General features: G+C 53.6%; 2 protein-coding genes across 10 annotated transcripts in view; one reads left to right on the top strand and one right to left on the bottom strand.

The window, feature by feature from the left end:
* LOC128828965 (zinc finger protein 501-like) overlaps positions 1–13,657 on the bottom strand; it is a 29,411-nt gene extending 15,754 nt beyond the window's left edge. For 6 of the 7 annotated variants that reach the window (XM_054014010.1, XM_054014012.1, XM_054014013.1 and 3 more), the window contains exon 1: positions 13,448–13,655. The gene's annotated coding sequence lies outside the window, so the exon portion shown is untranslated. Of the gene's footprint in view, positions 1–13,447 lie in introns of all 7 variants that reach the window. The other variant, XM_054014016.1, reaches the window with a different exon arrangement.
* A 708-nt stretch (positions 13,658–14,365) lies between these two features.
* LOC128828964 (zinc finger protein 300-like) overlaps positions 14,366–22,742 on the top strand; it is a 48,182-nt gene continuing 39,805 nt past the window's right edge. For all 3 annotated transcript variants that reach the window (XM_054014009.1, XM_054014008.1, XM_054014007.1), the window contains exon 1: positions 14,366–14,483. The gene's annotated coding sequence lies outside the window, so the exon portion shown is untranslated. The remainder of the gene's footprint in view (positions 14,484–22,742) is intronic.

The raw sequence follows: 22,742 nt of genomic DNA, 5'->3' as shown, positions 1-22,742 counted from the left end.
GTGGCGGTGAAAAAAGCCAATGCGGTCTTGGGATGTATTAGGCGAGGTATATCTAGTAGAGATAGGGAGGTCCTGCTTCCGTTGTATAAGGCGCTGGTGAGACCTCATTTGGAGTACTGTGTGCAGTTCTGGTCTCCAATGTTTAAAAAAGATGAACTCAAACTGGAACGGGTGCAGAGAAGGGCGACTAAGATGATCAGAGGAATGGAAAACCTGTCGTATGAAAAGAGATTAGAGGAGCTTGGGTTGTTTAGTCTGACAAAGCGAAGGCTGAGGGGGGATATGATTGCTATCTTTAAATATATCAGAGGGGTTAATATAAGGGAGGGAGAGGAATTATTCCAGTTTAGTACTAATGTGGACACGAGAACGAATGGATACAAACTGGCCGGGGGGAAGTTTAGGCTTGAAATTAGACGAAGGTTTCTGACCATCAGAGGGGTGAAATATTGGAACGGCCTTCCGAGGGAAACGGTGGGGGCGACGGACCTGTCTGGTTTTAAGATTAAGTTGGATAAGTTTATGGAGGGAATGGTTTAATGATAAAACATAGTAGCCAAGGAAAACCAAGCAATGGTACATGAACAGCATAATGGCCAACAAGGGTCAGGCTAGAGACTCTTGCCTATATGCTCGGGGTATTACTGATCGCCATATTTGGGGTTGGGAAGGAATTTTCCTCCAGGGTAGATTGGCTGAGCCTCTGGAGGTTTTTCGCCTTCCTCCGCAGCATGGGGCAGGGATCACTAGCAGGAGGGTCTCAGCCGATTGAAGTCACTAAAACACAGGATTGGGGACTTCAACGGTAGAGTCCAGGGAAGGGTCTTGCGGCCTGCAGCATGCAGGGGGTCAGACCAGATGATCATAATGGTCCCTTCTGACCTTAATGTCTATGAGTCTATGAGACATTCTAGGTTCTGCCACACTGTGAAGCACAGAGTGACCTTATTCCAGTACAGCCCTATCCCTCTCCCACCAGGATGTAACCCTCCGAGACATGGTGAAACCCTCCCAGTAACAGAGTCTCTCTGTTACACTTATCAAGCTTGTGGACGATACCAAACTGGGAGGGTTTGCAAGTGCTTTGGAGGATAGGATTAATATTCAAAATGATCTGGACAAACTGGAGAAATGGTCTGAAGTAAATAGGATGAAATTCAATAAGGACAAATGCAAAGTGCTCCACTTTGGAAGGAACAATCAGTTGCACACATACAGAATGGGAAATGACTGCCTAGGAAGCAGTACTGCGGAAAGGGATCTGGGGGTCATAGTGGATCACAAACTCAATACGAGTCACCAGTGTAACACTGTTGCAAAAAAAGCAAACATCATTCTGGGATGTATTAGCAGGAGTATTGTAAGCAAGACACAAGAAGTAATTCTTCCGCTCCACATTTCAGGAAAGATGTGGACAAATTGGTGAAAGTCCAGAGAAGAGCAACAAAATGATTAAAGGTCTAGAAAACATGACCTATGAGGGAAGATTGAAAAAATTGGGTTTGTTTAGTCTGGAGAAGAGAAGACAGAGGGGACATGATCACAGTTTTCAAGTACATAAAAGGTTGTTACAAGGAGGAGGGAGAAAAATTGTTCTTCTTGACCTCTGAGACTAGGACAAGAAGCAAGGGGCTTAAATTGCAGCATGGGTGGTTTAGGTTGGACCTTAGGAAAAACTTCCTAACTGTCAGAGTGGATAAGCACTGGAATAAATTGCCTAGGGAGGTTGTGAAATCTCCATCATTGGGGATTTTTAAGAGCAGGCTGGACAAACACCTGTCAGGCATGGTCTAGATAATACTTAGTCCTGCCTTGTGTGCAGGGGACTGGACTGGATGACCTCTCGAGATCCCTTCCAGTTCTATGATTCTATGAACCGAAGAGCAGAATCAAAGGAGTCAGTTTGGGGGATTCTCCCTGTCATTGTCCCCAAGGCAGCTGTCTCAGGTTTACAAAGTTGTTTGATGTTCCAGCCTTTATACAGTCTCTCCTGGGAGTGTCCCCTTTCATGGGCTGGGCCTAGTTTTAGCTTTTGGCAAGCATGACCCCAGGAGCTCTGAGACTGGGTCTTCTTGCCTCAGCACCTTGTTTCTTTCTGTGGCTCCCCAGTGAGTCCAAATGAGTAGATACTCCTGATAGAGACTGTGAACGTAAGAACAGCCCAGACCAATGGTCTACCTAGTTCAGTGGCCAATGCCAGGCTCCCAACCCCCCTCCAGAGGGAATGAATAGAACAGGCTGTGACGGTGCCCCCCATAAGGCTTTATGGAAATATGCTTATGAATGTATATATGACATAACTGGAATATGTTCTGTGCTACATATGCCATGTAACATATCTCTGCAAAGGTTATGGTCTACTGAATCTATTCATCCTATTTGTATGCATGTGTCATTATTGTATTTGAAGTTATGAATATTGGCTATGTACTTGCTTGATTTCTAAGTAGCCTTAGTAAAGCATTTGGTCAGCTTCTTTAGAAAGGAATTTGCAAGTTAAGTGCCCAATTAAGAAGCCCTTAACGGACAATGGATCTTGGAAGGCTCCAATCCACATAAGAAGTCTACATGAGGACGCTCAAGGTAGCATGTAAACAATGGCTGCTACCTGTAAGTTCTGAGTCATGCATGGACATGTGACTTGCCCATCTGACTCCAAAACTCCATCTTGCAGCTGGAATTCTACACAGGGGGAGGGAGGGGTATCCACCCACAAGAGAGTCTATTTAAACCCCTGGGAGACCCCTCCATTTTGTCTTCAGCTGACTCAAGAGATAGCAGCTCCACCCCAAAGGATACCTGAAAGAAACTGGGACAAAGGACAGTAACTACAGGGGGTCTGAGTGATTGCTGGAACCAGACTAGAAGGAGACTAGTCTGTAAAAGGAAGCTTACTGGAACATCTCTGGGGGTGAGGTTTTATCTGTATTCAAACTTGTAATAATCAGGAGATGCACAGATAAGGTACACACCAATGTAATCCTAATTCTGACCCATGTGAGCAATGACCCTTTCTTTACTCCTACAACACACCTATGTGCACCCGGCCATTTGAGATAGTGCCTATCACTGAAGTACCAGGGAAAATGACAACCATGGCACAGAATCAAGCACTTTATCTTTGCTAAGATGGAATTTGGTTTTAGGTGAGCTGCACTGAACAGGAGCTACTGACACCTGTTCTACACTCAGACACTGAGCCTGCTCCCCAGAAACAGCCACACACTTGGTCAACTGAACACCTCTTCACCCCTTTTTACAACTCTTTCATCCTTACTTGCAGAAGTTCCAGCTAACATTCTACATTCACTTACCTATCGTTAAGCACAGACTACTCTCAGATCCCATCTCACTGCTGACCATTCCCATGGCAAACAGTCCCCTGTTTCCTCCCGACAATATGCACAGCTCAGTGCAGAAACGATACAGACTGGAAGCTTAAGGTACACATGCATCTCTTTCCTTTCATCGCACACGTGGGGGACTCAGACCCAGATCGTCTCATATCACAATCACACCTCCACCAAGCTGTTCTAACTAATGCCTCTACCTTTCAGTGCAGCTACATCTAACACAGGGAGTGCAGCTGGAGTACAGGCAGAGAATGCCCAGTGGCTATTGCTAGCTCCAGGGGGTAGAGTTAAGGTTGCACTGGTGTGTACATTAGCTCTGTATTTCCTAGTTTTTGGAGGTTTGACTTTTGCTGAACTTGATATTCTGGCAGGGCCCAACATACTGCTGGGCAACCTTAACTCTACATTAATCAAGGTGTCAGTGACTAGATGAATATTCAGTAAATACACGAAAAGTGATGGCTCTCCATCCCTACCTGCCATTCACACAGGCAGCAAAGTCCTGGGCAAGGCAACTTTCAGAAGCAAAGAGAAGGGGCCAGAGCTTAGAGGTTCTCTACCAGTCAGGAAGGGGTAGCAGCGAGGGAAGACCGGCAGCTGATAGTTGGAGGGGTGAAAAGGTTTGGGGTATGGTGGGGGGCAGAAGTGGCTGGGACTGGGCCCATTCCACATCCTCTTGCGAGCAGAGAATGACCACCCTGTCCCCATCCCCAGAGGCAGCTGTGTCTCAGGACTCTGCCAAGAGTGCACCCACTAATTCTCTTCCCATTTGGGGTATAGCTCAGGGCAACAATTTCCCAGCTAGATGAACCCAGCTGGCTGTGGGCTGTTCTGGTGCAACAGGGGCCTCTGGTGGGTGAAAGGCAGAACTGCAGCAGTTCCCAGGCAGAATGCATCTTCTTCAAGCAAAAAAAAAAAAAGAAAGAATTCTGTGCTGGACGTGAATTCTGTGCATATGCAGTGGCGCAAAATTCCCACGAGTAATTCACACCCTGCACAAACATAACCTGCTCATCTCTTCTCCCTATGTCTCTGGGTCCTAGAGCTGCTGCTGTCATTAATGCACACAGGCTTTCACTCCCATCAGTGCTGGCACGACCCAATCCAGTTACAGGACTGATCCCTTATTTTCCCATCACATGGGACAGTCTCAGCTGAGGGGGAGCTGAGAGGGGGAGGGGGTACAAACGGAAGAGAGTTGTTGTGGTAATGTTGGTCCCAGGATATCAAAGAAAAGGATTTTTAATTGGTTCTAAAAGAAATGACCTCATTTACCTTGTCTTACCAAGAGATCTGAAAGTGGCAGGAGGAGACAAACAGGAAGACAGAGCTCAGGACTCTAAACCAAACATTTATAAGCCCCTGGAAGAAACTACATTTCCCTTCCGCGGCTGGGTATGTCCGTGTTCTATATGAGGGACCACCCCATTCCTCTTACAGCAGCAAGGGGAGACTGCAGCCAGCCCCAGATGGTCCTTCCCCATCCTGGGATGTGAGTTGTGAGGAAGTTTGTGTGTGGTGAGTGCATGGGCGACATCCCCAGACAGCTGGACCGATCTGCAGATTGGAAAGCCAGGGCAACCCCCGCATAGCATGGTAGCTCTGGGCAGGGGTAGCAGTTCTGGAGCTGGGCCTCTGCCCCCTCTAGATCCCATGGCAGATGGCTCTGGCAGCATCAAGTGGGTCCATCACTGTAGGGGAAGGTTGGGGTAGTGTCTGAGATCAGGGTGAGGATTGCGGGGGGGAGGGGGGGGGTCCATGCCCAGGAATGGGGGATGGAATTCACCTCCTCATCCCTTTGCAGAGCCCAGCAACTAGGGATTTATCCAGTGAAGTGAATTTCACTCTGGGTGACTTTGAGCCAGCCACAGAAAGATCCTTGTGCGTTAGGTTCCACACTGGAGTTTACTAGTATTCCCTCCCCCAGACTGCTGGGGCAGCCAAGGATAATTAGTGGTTATGGGAATTAGAAGATGAAAATTCATTAAGAACGAAGATATTTGTGTGTTTATTATTAAATCCCCAAACACCCACCAATCCCCATCATCCTTCCGATGAGCTATAAATCTCTAAGGGACTCAGCTACTGACCCTACAATAAGAAGAACAGGAGTACTTGTGGCACCTTAGAGACTAACAAATTTATTAGAGCATAAGCTTTCGTGGACTACAGCCCACTTCTAGTCCACGAAAGCTTATGCTCTAATAAATTTGTTAGTCTCTAAGGTGCCACAAGTACTCCTGTTCTTCTTTTTGCGGATACAGACTAACACGGCTGTTACTCTGAAACTTGACCCTACAATGAGTTCCTGCCCCTCCCCACTTTCTATAGCAGCACTTTTAAGAACAGGCCAGAGAAACATGTAAATACTTTGAACCAAATTCCAGAAGCTGTGAGCATGGACAAGTTAAAATGAAACCAAGGTTCTGTCTCTCCAAGGACCTGACCCCTAGTGCAAAATAATAGACGCTCCCCAGAAATCTGAAATGGCCACTTCATAACGGATAGAATGTTATTTAGCTATTCACTTCTGAGAATTACCAATAAAAGAAACAACCCAGTGAAGGTGATACCCTGAGGGAGAGATCTCATGTGTCTTTACAAATCGGTATAATCTACACTAAAATGCCTTATTTGTAGCCCTATGGCGATTGCCTGGTGTCACTACAGGGGAGAATTAAGCTTGGGTGCCTGAGCTGTGAACTTCCATCAATTCATTTTGTCTATTTCTTTTTTTAAATTTCAATTGATATATTTATTTTAAGCCCTTTTTTCAATGTTTACAATTTCAATGTTCAGAGCTGTGGGAAGTTATGGGGGTCATCAGACCACAATTATTTAATTATGGTAAATGAGATTCCCAAAGCCAAATTTTTATAACTGTTCAAACACAAATTGTCAATGTCACATTCAAAATATACAGTGTAAATATCCTTAAATCAAACTGGACTTTCTCCAGAAGCATTTCTATATTTTACCAATATAAATATTTTGTCATCTGTGTGTGTACAGTGAAATCAACATTTACTGCAATTTATTAATAAAAATCCAATCCTTTCAAGCGTACTTTTAAGTAACTAAATATTTTAATTCTTTCACTTCCTGGACTGTAGTACTTTCTTTGAGGATAATTACACCTTCCCTGTGATGTATTTTACTCTCAGTACCGTAACCCCCATTGTGATGTATCTCCTGTCTGGGAGCTCTGCTGAGGCCAGTGGCATTGTGATCAGAAGGTGACACTGACACATGAGCAGAGACCCATGGGGGAGGGTGGAGGATGAGGTAACATGGAGGTTACCAGGGTTGAACATGGCCCTACAGAGTGTGGGGAGCAAACTCCCTCTCAGCCTCTCCTCTCTCCCACCTCTGAGTCAGTAACTCTGATAAATCATTCCCTGACATCTAAATAGCCCCAGTATGTGAGACAGTGATTAACGCAGGTGCCTTAGGGGCTGCAGAGCCAACCCCCTGCACGGACGAGGGGGATGAAGAACTGCAGTAGAAATGGGTTAGGTTGGGAGAGGGAACAGCTGATGTGGGACTGGGAGCTGAGTTGAACAAGAGGCCAGAACTCAGGGGGGGGGGGGGGTGTTGGGACAAGAAGTGAACAGGACTGGGTAGAGGCACTTCTGTGTAATTTCCCCTGGTTTACCATCCTGCCATGTATTTAATTTAGAAACTTTTCATTCACATTTGCAAACACCTAATTCACAATTATAGAAAATTTTAAAATATTAAACTTAAGTTTGAAATCTGCTCTAGCAACTTACTGAGATAAAAGTGCATTATATTTTTAGTAGCAATTCGGATTTGTGCGAACTGCTAAAATATAATCTGCTATTCTGAGGAGCTAAACTGTGTTGATGCATTTCCATTTACAGTGGTACAGTTTTAATTAGGTGCTTAATCAGATGTTTATGCAACATAAAGCAGTCAATAATTGATGTGCTTTCATGAATTAACTTGACTGTGTGTTGTGCATCACTTTTAAAAAAAGATGGCGTGAGAAAATGTCAAAATTTCAGGCATTAAGAAATTGAAATTAGGTGTCAGTTCATTTCTCATGCATTTATCTCACAATTTTAATTTTAGTTTTGAATCAGTATTAACACTATGTTGTTTAAATATAATCAGAATCTATTTGTATAATTGTTTGCAAGATTTCATTGGCTATTGTGAACCAGCAGTCTTAACCTTTTACTTTGAGATTACTAAATACAATCCACCGCACCACTCCTGAAAGACTGCAAGCCCTGGCTGGTGACATGTTCCCTAGAGAGCAAACAGCCGGTGAGCCCTTTCGCCCTAAAATCGCTTTTGGCTCTGACATTAGCATTTTCTGGTGGGGTGGATAAAGCATAGGTAACCAGGTAATTACAGCATATTGCAATTATTAGATCTCATTTAAAAACTGGAATTGAAATACCCAAAGCAAGTTAAGAAGAGAGTGACATCGGGCACAGGTGGGGGTAAAACAATAAAGGGAAAGAACTGACTGTCCAAAAAGCAACATCCCAAACTATCAGAGCCCCGGACCCTCAGTGCAATGCGGCCGTGAAATAGGTTAATGCAGTCCTAGGATGCATCAGGCAAGGTATTAGTAGGGAAGGGTTAGTAATGTTATACAAAGCACTGATGAGAGCTCATCTGAAATACTGTGGGCCATTCTGGTCTCCCATGTTTAAGAAGGATGAATTCAAAGTGGAACAGGTGCAGAGAAGGGCTACTAGGATGATCCGAGGAATGGAAAATTTGCCTTATGAGAGGAGACTCAAAGAGCTTGGCTTGTTTAGCCTAACCAAAAGAATGCTGAGGAGAGATCTGATCGCTCTCTATAAATATATCAGAAGGATAAATACCAGGGAAGGAGAGGAATTATTTAGGTTAAGCACTAATGTTGGCACTAAAACAAATGGATATTGGCCATCAACAAGTTTTGGCTTGAAATTAGGCAAAGATTTCTAACCATCAAAGTGAAGCTTTGGAACAGCCTTCTAAGGGAAGCAGTGGGGGCAAAAAACCTAACTGGCTTCAAAACTGAGCTTGATACCTTCATGGAGGGGGATGGTATGATGGGACTTCCTAAAATGGCATGTAGCCGATCTGCATCTGCTAGCAGCAAATGTCTCCAAAGGCTGGTGATGGGACACTAGCTGGGGAGGGCTCTGAGTTACTACAGAGAATTCTTTCCCAGGTGTCTGGCTGCTGGGTCTCACCCACATGCTCAGGGTCTAATTGACTGCCATATTTGGGGATGGGAAGGAATCTTGCCCAGACTCAGATTGGCAGAGATCCGGGGTGGGGGTGGGGGAGGGTTTGCCTTCCTCTGCAGCATGGGGCATGGCACGGGTCATTTGCAGGTTTAAACTAGTGTAAATGGTGGATTTTTTTGTAACTTGAAGTCTTTAAATAATGATTCGAGGACTTCATTAACTCAGCCAGAGGTTAGGGGACTATTACAGGAGTGGACGAGTGAGGTTCTCGGGCCTGCGACGTGCAGGAGGTCAGACTAGATGGGAGTCTTTAAACTATGCCTTAGACCATGGTGGAGATCAGGGCCCCATTGTGCTGCGCATGGCAGAGAACCTGACTGAGATCAGCATCCCATTGTGCTGGGCACTGCAGACAGAGAGGGACAGTCCTTACCCCAAAGAGATCACAATCCAAGTAGACAGTGGGTAGGAGGAAAAGAGAGGGGCTGTGACTTCCCCAAGGCCATCAAGCAGGTCAGTGACCAAGCCAGGAACAGACCCCGATAACTCCAAAGCCCTGTCACCCGCAGCTTGGAAAGGTCCCCAGACCCCATTGTATTAGGCTGCAGGAAGAGGTGGTTTGCCCACGGATGCACAGGCTGTCTTGGCAGGGAAGCTCAGCTGCCGTCCCTGCACACAGCTGGGGCGTGGGGGGCGTTGTCCTGGGTCAAGAGAAGTCAGTGTTCAGTCCTGTGCTCCTGGCTCATACCTCCAGCACTCACTGCTGCCCCCCCCGTTACCAGCTGCACTGTTCAGCCAGCCCCAGGCCTCAGTGAAGTCACTGTCCCCCCACACCCCACCTTTCAAACTGGGACATCGTGCACCAGGGTCAGAGTGCACTAGTGTAAATTCTGTCTATACTAAAGGTTTGCACCAGTGCAGGGGCGGGCAAACTGTTTGGTCTGAGGGCCACATTGGGTTTCCGAAATTGTACGGAGGGCCGGTTAGGGGAGGCTGTGCAAGAATTCAAACAATCTAGGTTCAGTTCCCAGTTCTGCCCCAAATTCTCCATGTAAACTTGAGCAAATTACTTCAGCTCTCTGAGCTTCAGTTTCCCCATCTGTAAAATGGAGAGTCGCCTCCCACCATTTGCCTATTTAGCCTTTGAGCTTTTTGTGGGAAGGACTGTCACTGTGGGCATGTCTACACTGCAGTTAGACACCGGCGGCTGGCCCGTGGCCGCTGACTTGGGCTCACACGGCTCAGGCTGCAGGGCTGTTTAATGGAGCCCAAGGTCTGGCAACCCCCCACCTCGCAGGGTCCTGTAGCCTGGCTCCAGCCCAAGCCCAGACACCTACACTGCAATTAAACAGCCCTTTCGCCTGAGCCCTGGGAGTCATGGACCAGCTGGGGGGTTTTAATGGCAGTGTAGACATACCCTGAGTGTCTGTACAGCACCTGTCACAATGGGACCTGATCTTGGTCAGTTTCTGTGCAGAGCCCTGCACAACAGCAGGCCTGATCTCAGCTGGGGGCTCTGCAACTCCTGGCATTACAGGATCCCTGATTTTCTTTGGGGTCCCTGCAGCACCTGGCAAAATGTGGGGCCAGGATCTCTGTAGTGCCCAGTACAGTGGTGGGGTGTGTGATCTTGGTTGGGGTCACTGCAGTGCCAGGCCCAACGGGGACACAGATCTCAGTCGGGGTCTCTGAAGTGCCCAGCACAATGAAGGCAACAATCTGGGCTGCAGTCATGCGCTGCCTGGCATAAGGGGGGCCGTGATCTCGGTCCAGGTCTCAGTTTTACCTGGCACAACAACAGGAGGCCCACATCTCAGTCGGGGCCTCCGCGGCGCCCGGCGGAACGGGGCCCACATCTCAGTCGGGGTCTCTGCAGCTCCAGGAACAACAAGGTCCCTGATTTTGTTTGCCGTCTCTGCAGCACCTGGCACAATGGGAGCCTGATTTCACTTTGTGTTGATGCAGGGCCTGGCACAACAGGGGCCTGGATCTCAGTCAGGGTCACTGTAGCACCCGACACAACAAGGTCCCTGCTGTCTGTAGGGGTCTGTGCAGTTCCTGACACGAGTGCCCCAAACTCAGTCAGGATTTGCGCAGTGCCTGGCACCCTGGGGACCTGATCTCAGGCAAGGCCTGGGCCACGCTCAGTACGATAAGAGCCCTGATCTCAGTCAGACGCCTGCAGAGAAAAGCTGGAAGATTTTCAAGAATTTGATATCAGAATTTCAGAACTGAGGAGAAAATGGGGCACACACTAAAATAGTTTGCCAATATAAGAGAGAACCACCAACATCGGGGAGATTTTATGTCACCATTCAACAGTTCAAGAGAAAAGAGGAGACATTGAGGGGATTATACGATATTCAAACAACAACAGAATGGATGGATTCTTCTTGCCGCACATTCACATGGCCGGCAGGGAGCCCTGGGTGATGTGGCTTTCACAGGGGAAAGGAGTGGGGCTGAGTCAGATGGTCACTAGTTATGGGGAAAAAGAACAGGAGTACTTGTGACCTATTAGAGACTAACAAATCTATTTGAGCATAAGCTTTCGTGGGCTACAGCCACTTCAGTCGGACACATACCCTGTTTCCCCCGAAAATAAGACAGTGTCTTATATTAATTTTTGCTCCCAAAGATGCGCTAGGTCTTATTTTCAGGGGATGTCTTATTTTTCAGAAATGAAAAATGCCTTATTATCGGTGGATGCCTTATATTACAACTTGCATCCGAAGAAGTGGGCTGTAGTCCACGAAAGCTTATGCTCTAATAAATTTGTTAGTCTCTAAGGTGCCACAAGTACTCCTGTTCTTCTTTATATTACAACGAGAGGCAAAACTGTAAGTAGGCCTTATTTTCGGAGGATGTCTTATTTTCGGGGAAACAGGGTAGATACAGACTACCAGGGCTGCTACTCTGAAACCTAGCTATGGGGAGGGGCTGGCAATGGGGTCTGAGTGTGAGTGGCAGGAAGGAGGGTGGGGGGCTGCTGGCTGGGCAAGGTGTGTGTGTGGGGGGGGTAGCTGGGACTGGGAAACCTGGAGCTGGGCTGTCTCCATGGGGGACACTTGCTCCTCCCTTCCCTTCCCTGGCCTTTCCATGCCCTGTTGCCAGCAGAGAGAGCCCCCCCAGCCCAGCCGTGTCCCTGTCTCAGGGCTCTCCCAGCCTCTGCCCCTTTCAGAAATCACTCAGGGGAATGATTTCCCTGCTAAACAAGGACAAACCACTGCAAGGAAAAATGGGAGGGGAAACGACACACCCCAAACCTGAGATTTGAACTGGTCATTGGGGAAGTGGAGGGAAATGGGGTACGAGCGGGGAGGAGAACAGAAGGGGCGGGGGGGTCACCATGGATGTGGCCCCTCGCTCAGAGAGAGGGCAGGACGGGAGCGGGCGGGGTTCCCGGGGCAGAGAGCAGCGGTAAATCTGAGGGGGTCTCAGCCCCCCCTTTCTCTCCCCGCTCCTGGGGGGTCCACCGGCTCGCCCCCCCCGCCCGCCATGCCCGGGCTGCACAGACATTTTCCATCCGCCCCTTGTCCCAGGTGCCCCCCCGGAGCTCCCCAGCCCGGCCTCACTCCCCTCCCCCCCCCCCCCGGAGCTCCCCAGCCCGGCCTCACTCCCCCCCCCCCCCCGGAGCTCCCCAGCCCGGCCTCACTCCCCTCCCCCCCCCCCCCGGAGCTCCCCAGCCCGGCCTCACTCCCCTCCCCCCCCCCCGGAGCTCCCAGCCCGGCCTCACTCCCCCCCCCCCCCCGGAGCTCCCCAGCCCGGCCTCACTCCCCTCCCCCCCCCGGAGCTCCCCAGCCCGGCCTCACTCCCCTCCCCCCCCCCCCGGAGCTCCCCAGCCCGGCCTCACTCCCCTCCCCCCCCCCCCCGGAGCTCCCCAGCCCGGCCTCACTCCCCTCCCCCCCCCCCCCCGGAGCTCCCCAGCCCGGCCCTCACTCCCCTCCCCCCCCCCCCCGGAGCTCCCCAGCCCGGCCTCACTCCCCTCCCCCCCCCCCCCCCGGAGCTCCCCAGCCCGGCCTCACTCCCCTCCCCCCCCCCCCCCCGGAGCTCCCCAGCCGGCCTCACTCCCCTCCCCCCCCCCCCGGAGCTCCCCAGCCCGGCCTCACTCCCCTCCCCCCCCCCCCGGAGCTCCCAGCCCGGCCTCACTCCCCTCCCCCCCCCCCCGGAGCTCCCCAGCCCGCCTCACTCCCCTCCCCCCCCCCCCGGAGCTCCCCAGCCGGCCTCACTCCCCTCCCCCCCCCCCGAGCTCCCCAGCCCGGCCTCACTCCCCTCCCCCCCCCCCCGGAGCTCCCCAGCCCGGCCTCACTCCCCTCCCCCCCCCCCCGGAGCTCCCCAGCCCGGCCTCACTCCCCTCCCCCCCCCCCCCGGAGCTCCCCAGCCCGGCCTCACTCCCCTCCCCCCCCCCCCGGAGCTCCCCAGCCCGGCCTCACTCCCCTCCCCCCCCCCCCTGAGCTCCCCAGCCCGGCCTCACTCCCCTCCCCCCCCCCCCGGAGCTCCCCAGCCCGGCCTCACTCCCCTCCCCCCCCCCGGAGCTCCCCAGCCCGGCCTCACTCCCCCCCCCCCCCCGGCCTCACTCCCCCCCCCCCCGGAGCTCCCCAGCCCGGCCTCACTCCCCCCCCCCCCCCGGCCTCACTCCCCCCCCCCCCGGAGCTCCCAGCCGGCCTCACTCCCCCCCCCCCCCCGGCCTCACCCCCCCCCCCCCGGAGCTCCCCAGCCCGGCCTCACCCCCCCCACGCAGGGACCCAGTGGGGCTGGTCCCGCCCCCCCCCGGACCCGGCCGTGGGGCCCCAGGACAGAGCCGGGCCGGGACAGCAGCTCCCGGGTCCCCCCCGGACACTGGGGCCGGGTCACCCCCCCCCCGGCTCGCGGCGGTACCTGGAGGCTGCAGCTCCGCAGCGGGGGGCGGCTCCAGCCCGGCCTCGCAGCGCCAGGTAGCAGCAGCGATCTGCGCATGCCCAGCAGCTGCTCCCAGCCCGCTCCCCAGGGGCGGGGCTCCTGGAGCCCAACGCCTGCGGGGAACGAGCCAGGTACTCGGAGAAACGCCGCTCCGCGAACTCTGCCTCTGCGCATGCGGGACTCTCCTTGCTCCCCACCCCGTGAGCTGCGCATGCCCAGACCCAAGAGACACAAAACCAGGAACGAGCCCAGCAGAGCCGCAACGCCCCGCAGCCCCCCTCGTCCTTCCCCGTTCAACGACACTTCCGCTTCCGGGAGAGTCACGAACTACATCTCCCAGCCTGCCCCGGGGGTGTTTCCGCCCTCTCTAGCCCCGGGCTGAGCCTGACTCCTCCCCCCACCTCTCATCCCCTCCGGCCCCGCGCCCCTCCCCCCGCCGGCGCCTCTCAGACCTGCTCCTTACTGCGCATGCTCCGTGCGAGCCCAGCGAGCGCTGCCCCCGGGCGGAGTTTGCAGCCGGAGAACGAAGCCCAGAGATCGAGGGCGGGGCAGCTCCTGGGGACGGGGCTCTGGCCCATCGCGGGGGGCGGGGCAGCTCCTGGGGGCGGGGCTCTGGCCCATCGCGGGGGGCGGGGCAGCTCCTGGGGGCGGGGCTCTGGCCCAGCGCGGGGGCGGGGCAGCTCCTGGGGGCGGGGCTCTGGCCCAGCGCGGGGGCGGGGCAGCTCCTGGGGGCGGGGCTCTGGCTGAGAGCGGGGGCGGGGCAGCTCCTGGGGGCGGGGCTCTGGCTGAGAGCGGGGGCGGGGCAGCTCCTGGGGGCGGGGCTCTGGCCCAGCGCGGGGGCGGGGCAGCTCCGGGGGGCGGGGCCCTGGCACAGAGCAGACGCTGCTGCCGCCGCCGTGTGAGCCGGGAGCCCGGGCTGAGCAGCTGCTGCTCCCCGGGGTCTAGTATTAACCCCTCCGTGCCCGGCCGGGGGGGCGTTCTCCAGCCGGGACCAGCCCCGGGGCGGGGCCCGCAGGTAATTATTCAAGGCTCAGGGGAGGCTCGGGGCGCGGGGATCGGCGGGGAAGCGGCTCTGCACAAGGGGGCCCCGATCCCCCCGCCCCGGGACCTGACCCCGGGTTGTTACCGCACCTGGGACAGGCTCCGAGTTGCGGTCGCACCAGTGACCCTGCTGCCCCCCCCCCCCGCCTCCAGCTCTAGCCAGGGGCTGCCCGGGGGGGTTGAGATTGGGCAAGAGACCGGGCCCCCTTCGTGTGTCCGGGGGAGGGGACACACCGTGTGACCGGGGGGAGATGGGTCTGGCTCTGGGCAGGGGGAGAAGAGCGGGGGGGGGACACACCGTGTGACCGGGGGGAGATGGGTCTGGCTCTGGGCAGGGGGAGAAGAGCGGGGGGGGACACACCGTGTGACCGGGGGGAGATGGGTCTGGCTCTGGGCAGGGGGAGAAGAGCGGGGGAGGGGACACACCGTGTGACCGGGGGGAGATGGGTCTGGCTCTGGGCAGGGGGAGAAGAGCGGGGGGGGACACACCGTGTGACCGGGGGGAGATGGGTCTGGCTCTGGGCAGGGGGAGAAGAGCGGGGGGGGGGGACACACCGTGTGACCGGGGGGCGATGGGTCTGGCTCTGGGCAGGGGGAGAAGGGGGGGGGGCGGTTAATGACATTCTCTCTGGTTTTGTCACTTCAGTCAAAGAGACTGATTAATTTATCCTGAATTCTTCCCCCTTTTCTCTAATGATCAACTATGGGTATAAAATCCATGTAGAATCTCCCACCCCCCTTTTCTCTCCAATGATTGTCCATGTCTCTAGTCTCCTCCTTGGGTTTTGCCCCATTTTCTAATTTTCATAGGTCAGTTTAAAATCTCTTCAGCTTTGAGACATTTTCCTGCCTGTTTTATCTGCAGCAAATTGTCCTTGTTTAGGTGGGAAATTGTTGCCCTGAGTCATTCCCCCAACTGGAAGGGGGTTAGTTAGGGTTACCATACGTCCTCTTTTTCCCGGACATGTCCGGCTTTTCGGCACTGAAACGCCCGTCTGGGGGGAATTGCCAAAAAGCCGAACATGTCCGGGAAAATGGCGGCTCTGCTCCTCCCCGACTCTTCGGCTCTATTTAAGAGCCGAGCTGCCCGACCGCTACCAGCTTCGGGCAGCCCCCTTGCCTCTGGACCCTGCGCCCCCAGCCGGGCACTTCCCCTCCTGGGCTCCGGCGGCGCAGGGTCCGGAGGCACGGGGGCTGCCCGAAGCCGGTAGCGCTGGGGCAGCTCAGCTCTTAAACAGAGCCGAAGAGTCTGGGAGGAGCAGAGCCTCCGGCCGTGGCGGCTCTGCTCCTCCCCGACTCTTCGGAGCTGAGCGCTACGGGCTTTGGGCAGCCCCCATACCTCCGGACCCTGTGCCGCTGGAGCCCAGGAGGGGAAGTGCACGGCTGGCGGCTGGGGTCCGGAGGCAAGGGGGCTGCCCGAAGCTGGTAGCGCTGGGGCAGCTCAGCTCTTAAACAGAGCCGAAGAGTCTGGGAGGAGCAGAGCCTCCAGCCGCGGCGGCTCTGCTCCTCCCCGACTCTTCGTAGCCGAGCGCTACGGGCTTTGGGCAGCCCCCATACCTCCGGACCCTGCCCCGCCGGAGCCCAGGAGGGGAAGCGCCCAGCTGGGGGCGCAGGGTCCGGAGGCAAGGGGGCTGCCCGAAGCCCAAGCGCTACCGGCTTCACGGTTTGCCGGGAAGCCTCCAGACCCTGCGCCCCTGGCTGGGCGCTTCCCCTCCCGGGCTCCAGCTGCGCTGGGGAAGCGCCGGCCGTGGGGTGCAGGGTCTGGGGGCTGCCCGGCAAACCGTGAAGCCGGTAGCGCTGGGGCAGCCCTTTCCTCGTGGCTGGGAGTGGGAGTGGGAGGGGGCGGAGTTAGGGTGGGGGTGGGGAAATGGGGGGGGCCAGGGCCCGTGGAGGGTCCTCTTTTTTTATTTGCTGGATATGGTAACCCTAGGGTTAGTGGGTGCAGCTTACGGGGAGCCCAGAGACATGGCTGGCTCTGGGGTGTGGCGCGGTGGCCATTCTCTGCCAGGAACAGGGCCTGGGAGGGACCCAGGAAGGGAGAAGTGAGTGTTCTCAGTGGAGGAACCAGGTCCAGTTGCTGCCCTGCCCCGCCCTCTCCCCACCCCCCCGCTCCCCAGTGCGGCTCCCCACAGCCACCAGTTGCCTGTCCCTTGCCCATCCCATGCTGCCCCTCCCCGCTGTCAGGGAGCGTTCCTTCTCCAGAGCCCCTCTCTTACCTTCTTAAAACACCTTCAAAAAGGGCTCCCTGCTGCCCATGGGAATGGGGGTGGTGGGTCTATTGAATTTCCATAGACAAGCCCGTCAAACTGTCCCAATTTTCTCACTTATTAAGTATCAGTATAAAATCCCTTCAGAGCTTGGTTGTTTTCTATCATATCAAATATTTCTTTTTTGACCTATTTCCTCATCAGTTCTCAAAGCTAGATATAAAATATCCCGGGTGCAGTGCTGTAGTAGCCAGGGTGATCCCAGGATATTAGAGGCTGCCCCCTTGGTTTATATACAAATGTTTGATGTTATTCTCCATCCCGTTCCTTATGAATCCTAACATATTGTTAGCTTTTTTTGCTGGCAGCTGTGAGAGTGGACTTTTTCATTGAGCTGTCTACAGCAACATTCAGGTCCTTTTCTTAAATTGTGTAGCCTGATCTTTAGATTATGTATTAATTATACTGATTACTTGAGAATTCCCAGTTATCACTTTGAGGGTTGACAGGTTCTTGTCCGAGATCAGGCCCAGTAGTATTAAAATTACTGTCTAGTTGGGAACCCCGATGTGCACAGTTGCAACACTCACACTATAGGAATAATACAATAATGTAATAAGACATTTGCAAAGTCACAAACACTGTAACACAGTAAGATAGACAGAGATAATACAGAATGTACATCTGCACATCCGTATACTCACGGCATCCCTTGCCGAACAACCTGAAATGTTCACCATTATCATCCTCATCCCCATCACCTTCCTCATCGTCACCTGTAGCTATCATCTTGGCACCTTCCCAGGGCTACATCTCTCTCTTCTCCTGCACACAGGCTGGCAGACAGCTTTTATAATATGTTACATTCACGCCACTCAGCCTAATGTATATTCAGCAGGGGTTTCTCCTCTGTTCCTTATTTATATTTCCTCACCTACCAATGTTGGGGTGTCGTCCTCATATATGGGGCGGTGAGTTGTATGGGCCCATGGTGGCCACGCTCCAGGAATATTCAGGGCCCGGAGGCCCTGCTCCACTAATGTTCGGGGCTGGGTCTCTCCCCTGGGCCCGCCTGCTGCCCCTTCACACCCCCGGAGCGTCCTCTGGCCCCTTGTGCCTCCCCTGGAGTGTCCCCCAACACTGCCTGCTGCCCCCTCACACCTTCCCCGGAGCATCCCCCAGCCTCACTTGCTGCCCCTTCACACCTCCCCTGGAGCGTCCTCTGGCCCCGCCTGCCACCCCCTTGTGCCTGCCCCGGAGCATTCCATGGCCCCGCCTGCTGCCCTGCGCGCCTCCGCCCCCAAGCGTCCCTGCCTGCCCTAGGCAGTGGGCGGCTGCCCCTCCAGCTCCGTGCTGCGCTCCCTCACCAGCCGCTGCCGGCTACAAGGGAGTGGAACCGGGGGCAGGCCGAGGCGGCTGCATGAGCTGATTCTCTCTCTCTCTTTTTGGCCAACTGGGATTTTTCACACATTGTCAGGGCTGGCCTTTGACCAGGGCGATGCAGGCACATTTGATGCGTGTTTGATGGAGGCGCATTGGATATGTCCCAGGTGACCTTACCTGTGGCCAGCCGGCTGGGCTTAAGGAGGGGAAACGCTACTGCCCGTCCAGCCAGGGTCAGGGAGGGAGAGAAAAGCACACACATCGGAGCTGCAGCTTGAGGCACTCGCTCTCGGGGGAGCAGCAGGGGCGGGTGCCTAGGGGGTAGACACCATGGGGAGTGGGTGGAGTAGGTTGGACTGGGTCCCCACCTGATGGCTGGGCAGCTGAGGTTGGTGCGGTGGGGGGTGAAGGAGGAGTGTGTGCAGCTTGTCTCTGCAGGTCTACACTACCCGCCTGAATCGGCGGGTAGAAATCGATCTCTCGGGGATCGAATTATCGCGTCTCGTCGGGACGCGACAATCGATCCCCGAATTGACGCTTCTACTCCACCAGCGGAGGTAGGACTAAGCGCCGTCAACGGGGGAGCCGCGGAGGTCGATTTGCCGCCGTCCTCACAGCGGGGTAAGTCGGGTCCGATACGTCAAATTCAGCTACGCAAATTTGCGTATCTTAAGTCGACCCCCCCCCCCCCCCCCCTCGTAGCGAGGACGTAGCCTCTGTCTGCTCCGGCTGACTGGGGGCTTGCAGCAGCCCTGCTGTCTGGTTGTATATTAGTGTAGAGCAGGTCTGGGTCCACCCCCCTTCTCTTCCCCTTCCCCACTAGGATCTCCACTTGTGCAGGGAACGGCTTGCTCTTTCCCCTGGCGCTGCCGGCAGGACTGGAGCGCACATTTAGCTCCGCAGAGTGAGCACCAGGCTAACCAGGGGCGCTGCTGCAGCCTGCCTGCTCCCATCCCATCCCTGCAGAGAGGTGACCCATTGGGGGTCACGTTACCCCCCCACCCCGCCCCATTCTCTGCCAGGCTTTCCCTGCCCAGCTCTCCCCCTCCCTCCCCTGCTTGCTGGAGGCAGCCTGGGCCCAGGTCCGGAGAGGTAAACAAACAGCACCTGCCCCAAACAGCTGGGAGCCTGCGAGCAGTAGGGGACAGGCTGCAGGGGACAGCTCTGCAGGGAGAGGTTAGCTAGGGGAGGGGGGAGGGAACATCTGCTTTCCCATAGGGGGACTGGGCAAGGGGGGCTGGGCTGCCTGGAGAGGGGGATATGACACTCGAGCTGTTGGGGGCAAACCTTTAAATTGTGCCCCCCCCAGCAGCTGAAGGTCCTGTCCTCCCTGCTCTCCTGGTTCAGAAACTTCACTCCTTGGTCCCTGGGGGGCTGCTGCCTCCCCAGAGTCAGGCAGGCGGGTGCATAGGAGATGAATGAGTGTGACCTGAGATCAGCTCCCCCATGCGCCTCCTTCCCTCCCCATCTGAACAGGAGGGGGAATGGGAGTCACAGTGGGTGGTGTCTGCCTGCCTGCTGTGACCTCCTTGAAACCCAGTTACCTTTCATTCAATCCCTGATTGCTTACTCACGCCCTCTGGCTCTCTTTTTTTAACTGTTCCTGTTTCCACTACAAGTTGTACTTAACAGTATACTGACATTCCTTGGGGCAGGGCCTTGTCTAAGCTGTTAGGCACAGCCTTGTGTACATTTCTATATCAGGGGGTAGCCTTGTTAGTCTGTATCCACAAAAACAACAAGGGGTGTGTGGTGGTAGTGGTGGCACCTTAAAGCGGGGGAGGGATAGCTTAGTGGTTTGAGCATTGGCCTGCTAAACCCAGCGTTGTGAGTTCAATCCTTGAGGGAGCCATTTAGGGATCTGGGGCAAAAATCTGTCTGGGGATTGGTCTTGCTTTGAGCAGGGGGATGGACTAGATGACCTTCTGAGGTCCCTTCCAACCCTGATATTCTATGACTAACAGATTTATTTGGGCATAAGCTTTCGTGGGTAAAAAACCCACTTCTTCAGATGCATGGAGTGAAAATTACACATGCAGGTATTATTATACATGAAGAGAAGGGAGTTACCTTACAAGTGGAGAACCAGTGTTGACAAGGCTGACAAGTGTTCAGTCAGGGTGGATGTGGTCCACTCCTAATAATTGATGAGGAGGTGTCAATACCAAGAGAGGGAAAGTTGCTTTTGTAGTGAGCCAGTTACTCCCAGTCCCTATTCAAGCCCAAATTAATGGTGTTAAATTTGCAAATGAATTTTAGTTCTGCAGTTTCTCTTTTGAAGTCTGTTTTTGAAGTTTCTTTTGTTGAAGGATGGCTACTTTAAAATCTGTTATAGAATGTCCAGGGAGATTGAAGTGTTCTCCTACTGGCTTTTGTATGTTACCATTCCTGATGTTTGATTTGTGTCCATTTATTCTTTTATGTAGAGACAGTCTGGTTTGGCCAATGTACATGGCAGAGGGGCATTGCTGGCACCTGATGGCATAGATCCCATTGGTAGATGTGCAGGTGAACGAGTCCCTGATGGTGTGGCTCATGTGATTGGGTCCTCTGATGGTGTCGCTAGAATAGATAGGGGACAGAGTAGACAATGAGGTTTGTTACAGGGATTGGTTCCTGAATTAGTGTTTCTGTGCTGTGGTGTGTAGTTGCTGGTGAGTATTTGCTTCAGCTTGGGGGGCTGTCGTCTGTAAGAGAGGACTGGCCTGCCTCCGAACATCTGTTAGAGCAAGGGATCATTTTCCAGGATAGGTTGTAGATCGTTGTTGATGTGCTGGAGAGGTTTTAGTTGGGGGCTGTACGTGATGGCCAGTGGTGTTCTGTTGTTTTCCTTGTTGGGCCTGTCCTGTAGTTACCCGTCTCGCTCTGTCAATCTGTTTCCTCTCTTCCTCAGGTGGATATTGTAGTTTTAGTTTAGAATGCTTGATAAAGATCTTGTAGGTGTTTGTCTCTGTCTGAGGGATTGGAGCAAATTCAGTTGTATTTTAGGGCTTGGCTGTAGACAATGGATCGTGTGATGTGTCCTGGATATAAGCTGGAGGCATGTAGGTAAGTATAGCGGTCAGTAGGTTTTATGTGACCATCACTTATTTGCACTGTAGTGTCCAGGAAGTGGATCTCTTGTGTGGACTGGTCCAGGCTGAGGTTGATGGTGGGGAGGAAATTGTTGAAATCCAGGTGGAATTCTTCCAGGGCCTCCTTCCCGTGGGTCCATATGACGAAGATGTCATCAATGTAGTGCAAGTGGAGGAGGGGCACTAGGGGACGGGAGCTGAGGAAGTGTTGTTCTAAGTCAGCCATAAAAATGTTGGCATACTGTGGGGCCATGCAGGTACCCATAGCAGTGCCACTGACTTGAAGGTATAACTTGTCCCCAAATCTGAAATGGTTGTTAGTGAGGATAAAGTCACAAAGCTCAGCCACCAGGTGTGCTGCGACCTCTTCAGGGATACTGTTCCTGACAGCTTGTAGTCCATCCTCGTGTGGAATATTGGTGTAAAGAGCTACTACGTCCATGGTGGCCAGGATGGTGTTTTCAGGAAGATCACCGATGGATTGTAGTTTCCTCAGGAAGTCGGTGGTGTCTCGAAGATACCTGGGAGTGCTGGTAGCGTAGGGTCTGAGCAGAGAGTCCAAATAGCCAGATAATCCTGCTGTAAGAGTGCCAATGCCTGAGATGATGGGTTTCCAGGCTTATGGATCTTGGGTAGCAGATAGAATACCTCTAGTCGGGTCTTTAGAGGTGTGTCTGTGTAGATTTGTTCCTGTGATATAGGAAGGAGTTTCTTGAGCAGATGGTGTAGTTTCTTTTGAAACTCCTCAGTGGGATTGGAGGATAGTGGCCTGTAGAATGTGGTGTCAGAGAGTTGCCTGGCAGCCTCCTGTTCATAATCCGACCTGTTGATTATGACTACAGCACCTCCTTTGTCAGCCCCTTTGATGATAATGTCAGAGTTGATTCTGAGGCTGTGGATGGCATTGCGTTCTGTACGGCTGAGGTTATGGGGCAAGTGATGCTGTTTGTTCACTATTTCTGCCTAGGCATGTCTGCCGAAGCACTCTATGTAAAAGTCCAGTCTGTCATTTCGACCGTCAGGAGGAGTCCACGCAGAATTCTTCTTCTTGCAGTGTTGGCAGGAGGGTTCCTGTGGGTCAGTGCACTGTTCAGTGGTGTGTTGAAAATATTCCTTGAGTCGGAGATGGCGAAAGTAGGCTTTCAGATCACCACAGAACTGTATCATGTGCGTGGGGGTGGTGGGGCAGAAAGAGAGTCCCTGAGATAGGACAGACTCTTCCATCGTGCTAAGTGTGTGGTTGGAGAGATTAACAGTATTGTTGGGTGAGTTAAAGGTACCACTGTTGTAGCCCCTAATGACAGGTAAAGAAGTGAAGTGTGCGTTGTAAATGGCTTGTCTCGTTTTTGTAAAGTCCAGCTGTGTGGAAGTTTGAGTGGAAGGTTGGTTTTGTATGAGAGCCTCCAGCTTTGAGAGCTCATTTCTATACTGCATCAAGATTAGGAATAAGGAAATGCCTTTCTTTACTCCCATCTTAATCCCATGTCCTGCAAACCTCATTCATCCTCTGGAAGTCACTGGGGTTCCTGCTGTTAGTGTGAGGATGGGACTGAGGACAATGTGTGATAG

The sequence above is a fragment of the Malaclemys terrapin genome, chromosome 25 (assembly GCF_027887155.1).
Source record: "Malaclemys terrapin pileata isolate rMalTer1 chromosome 25, rMalTer1.hap1, whole genome shotgun sequence".
Taxonomy (NCBI): Eukaryota; Metazoa; Chordata; order Testudines; family Emydidae; genus Malaclemys; species Malaclemys terrapin.
The sequence above is the reverse complement of the archived record's forward strand: the minus strand, read 5'-3'. Positions and strand labels throughout refer to the sequence as shown.